Below are 4,473 nucleotides of genomic sequence, written 5' to 3'. Positions count from 1 at the left end.
AAGTCCCTCCCTGCTTGTCCAGTGTGAACACCATTTTATAATGCATGTTTAACGCTTTCTTAAATACTCATCGCGTGCCCAGTGTTAACGCATCTTGAGATGACTTTTTTCAAAACTGTGGTTTTGGTTATCAAACAGGTCAGGGAGTTTTTGGCACTGGACTTTACCATATGGAATTTGTAGAAATCGTATGACTGTGTCCTTCATCAAAAAGATTATATTTGTCTGAATTACACCTGACCTTTACTTTGAAAATTATAAAGACAGGAAACTAGATTTTTCATTAATTTCGGCAAAACGTGGAGACTAGGATAAGTGTTAAAACAGAAAGAGAGGTTTTTCTGCTTCAGTCTTGTTGCCCAAGGGCAAAATACTGCAAGAAAATAGAAAATACCCAAAAGAGAAAAGCCTCTCCTTTTTTTTCATAACAGAAGATTTTGAAAGTGAAACAGAGTAGAACAGCTTCAAAGCAGACTCTAACAGCTTGTCAGGGGTGTCAAATGTCACCGTAAAGTTTAGAAAAATCAAAACAGATGTTCTGAAAATAGCTGCTTAAAAGAACTCAATTCAGAGTTTCAAAGAGAGTGTCAAAGAAAATGAAACCTCTTTTCTTCGTTCTGAGCTCCTGTGAGCTGAAATAATCATTAACAACAGTCATCCTGATTGATAAAAACCCGTTGAATACCTTTTGTGATTGTGTTTGTGTTTTTTGATTTAATATATATCTTTTCATATAGTATTTTTAGAAAACGTTTGTAGCAAATAGCAGTCACCTGCTAAAATGCAGGAATGTTTGAAGAACATCATCTAACAGAGACCAGTAATCTGCACAGGGGGCAGCAGGAGATAAAAGCACTTACCCAAACAAGTGAATTTCCTTCATACGAGTACAAAGGCCTGCAGACACTTATGGAGCAGCTTAGCTTTGACCTCAGTCCGTCTGTGGCCCCCTGGGAGCCTGTGGTGATTATGGTTCATAATTCATAGAAGGGGCCAGACGTCCAGAAGAAGGCAACTCCTGGCTTGCCTGGATGAACTATAGTACTTTTCATTTTGCACGGCCAATGCTGGAAGGTCTTTTTTTTATTACTGCTGTGAATGTGGGCTGTGAGCTCTGTCAGACACACACATTTACAATCCCTGAGTAGGCAGGATTTGCAGAACACACTGAAACAGTAAAATTCCGGGGAGAAGTAGACTTGACTTGGTGTTTGCACAGGTCAGTGATTAAGCTGGATGAGCTAGAGGGCTCCTGGGATGAAAAGCTGTGACAAACCAGCTGCTCTAAAGGTTTTATAAATCCCCATAGAGAAGTCCGACTCCCTCTTCTCTGTTAAATCCTACCACATTCTTAAGAGTTAGCAGAGATGACAACTCATAACAGGAGGCTTAGGCCAGAATTAATTTACTCTGTTTTCCCCAAAGACAAGTTTTAGGCAACATTTATTGTTGTTTCATATTGTGTTTTTGTATTTGGTGTCACATTTTTCTTATGCGTGTACATTTTTATGCTGCTAAGGTGTAGTTATAGGAACAGTATGTTTGGGTCTCATCTTAATAAGTTCCAGAGATCTGGTTCTAAGCCAGAGCTTGAAATTCACAAAAATACACTGTCTTTTAAAAAGAATACAAGTTTTACTTTTCCTATTGACTGATCCGATTATGAATTATTTAATTGATACTGTGATACTTTGTTTTGAAGAAGAAAAAACTTACTGCAAACAAAATTTGTGGATCTATATCATTTTTAGGAAAGTCTTTTGTATGTTTTTGTTCTTTTCTGTTATATGATCTGAAAATAATGTCTTTTACAAGAAATTTCTCTGAAAGCTTTTAGTACGTCGATGTACCTCAATGCAAGTAATAGCTAAGTAGAGCAAAGTTTACCCCCAATAATTAATATAATTTATGCAGGAAATGTCTATTAACTCTTTATTGTAACAGATTACTGCCCAAAATGTAGCCCAAAGAATTAACAGATTAAAAGGCTGTGTCACATAGCCACTACGTACATTTTGCATGTATTGCACAAATGACATTAGTCATATGTGAATCTTTGTGGAAAAAGTGAGAAAAGTTCTTTACTTCAAATTTTCAGAGATGTATCACGAATTAACCATACTACAACCACAGAAGAAGTACAATAAACCATGCAAAGAACACGTAAATCAACAAGCATGATTATTGCGCTGTTTATATGCATTTGATCAGTAGTTTGTGCGTCAATTGCGACATTTTACTATGATTTGAGAGCCGTAAACGTGATATAAAAGTTATACTTTGGTGGTACATGCGCAAAAGGTCTGATGCCCTTCACTTCCGTCTGGCTGCAGGAACCCAAACTGTTCTGGACTTTTTGTTTTCTGTTTATCCACGTCCCCTCCTCTTAGGGGTGTTTGGGCATCTAGGATCTGCCCTTTTCGGGAGGAGTACTGTAAGGATTCAGTGGTTTGGTTTTCTTTGTCATGTTTTTGGTTTCCTTGTCAGTCACACTAGTTTCTGGTTCATGATCCACAGCTGTCTTCAGTTCAGTTAATTACCCTCAGCCTATTTAAGTGTCTTGGTTTCTGTTCTTCCTTGTCAGGTCATCTGCTCTGTTTTGTCACAGTTTTGTTTCCCCTCATAGTTTTGTCATGTTTCAGTTTGCTAATTAAATGTTTTAGTTCCTGTCATCAAGCTTGGTCTCCTGCATTTGGGTCCTCCACCACCAGTTCGTGACATGTGCGATCCTGTTTTTATTTTAACACAGTTCAAATATTCTCTGTGGTCTTTTAAAAACAAATTAGCCAAAATAAAAATATAAACTCTTGTTTTTTAGGACATAATTTATGTAGGGCAGCAGGACTTCATTACAAATTGCCCTCTCAGTTGTGGGCGGTACTGCTGGTAAGGAGTAAGCCTGCCCCCACTCCCTGTCATCCATCTATTTACATTCTCTCCCACTATTATGGTAAACAATATGCATGTATATGATAATATATTACCTTTGGCCCACAAAAGATAATAGTTCTTTTCCTCAGCTTTTTTTTTCTAACCGGAAGTAAGACGACTTGATCTCTGAGGCCCCGCCTTGCGCTCCGTGTGGGTGCTGCCTATTTCATGACGTCTACCTAGAGTCTACCTCGGCAGTATGTCTGCGGCTCACCCAGGAAAACAAACAACATCCGAACTATTTTGCAAATACAGATGTGCATATTGTGCATTTAAAAGGAAAGTGTTTTGAGCCAGATACGTCCCAGCTACAATGCGTTTTTCGTCTGCTCCCGTTTCACCATGATTTGATCAAAGCAATACTTGGAAATGCGAATCAATTTAAGCTTAATTTTCTTTACGTATGCCCTCCATCATGAGAAAAATGCCACAAGAACATGTTTAAAAAAATCAAAACTTCACATTCATCGGAGTATTGATACTAATGAAGATGATAATCTTTGTAAATTACTTTGGGACTTTCTTTTGAAGCAGGGTGTGTTTCTTAAATATACGTTTTCATTACAGTTCTGAGTGAATAATGAATTGATGCCTCTTATTTTTAAAATTTTGACTTTTTTAAAGTCAATTTAGTTATCCAAGCATAAAGCAGAGGGCTTTTAAGAGGGTTAATAGTATCTTGAGTATTAGAGAAAATCTGTGCTGGAAAAAGAAGTGCAGGAAATGTACATCAAATGTTGAGATACAGACTAATGTAGGCAATATGTCATGCAAAGTAATCTGGTTGATTTCAGATGAAATCCCCACAAATTCCACATCCAGTATTAGATAAAAGCCAGGTAAAATTAGGTGGTTGCCTGGGGCCCCCAGTGTTATACACTTGCAAATTTAAAAATTAAGGGGATAGAAAACATGAATAATTACTTGTTTAAGTTTTTTAATTACACCGCTTGTGAACTGATAAAAGTGATTCAGTAATTGCAGTATGTACACAATTTATCAAATTTTCTTCATTTCTGTTCAAATAGAATCTCCTGCAGCAAAAAGATTAAGTCTATTAGCTTTTCCAGGGGAATCTGCCTAAAAACCAAAACTGTCCTGCCTGTTCTTCCCACTGTCCCTGCACTGCCTCAGGCAGTCAATCAAAATCTGTTCTTTTTCACATTCTGATTGACTGAACAAATCTGATGCTAGTAATCCTCATGGCAGGGATAACTGAAAACCAAGCAGCAGTAATTCCGGCAAACAGAGATTGAGCAGGCCTGCTGTGGATGGGAAAAAAAAGACACATTCTGAAATGTACATGATGAAATACTGGAAATGGAGGCTCACTTTATTAGGACTGTACAATGTGGCAAAAAAAGAAAAGTATTTGGCAGTCATTGATTTTTCAAGTTGTCCCACTTGAAAAGATGAGGGACGTCTGTACTGTTCATCATACACTTAAGTAAAAAAAAGAATGTCAGGAATCACATTATATGATTTTTAAATAATCTATTTATGGTGCAAAAAATAAGTATTTAGCTCCTACAAACAAGCAAG

Source organism: Oryzias latipes, chromosome 13 (assembly GCF_053564925.1).
Source record: "Oryzias latipes strain Hd-rR chromosome 13, Olatipes_Hd-rR_3.1".
In the NCBI taxonomy this organism is placed as follows: domain Eukaryota; kingdom Metazoa; phylum Chordata; class Actinopteri; order Beloniformes; family Adrianichthyidae; genus Oryzias; species Oryzias latipes.
This window is presented reverse-complemented; position numbering follows the sequence as displayed.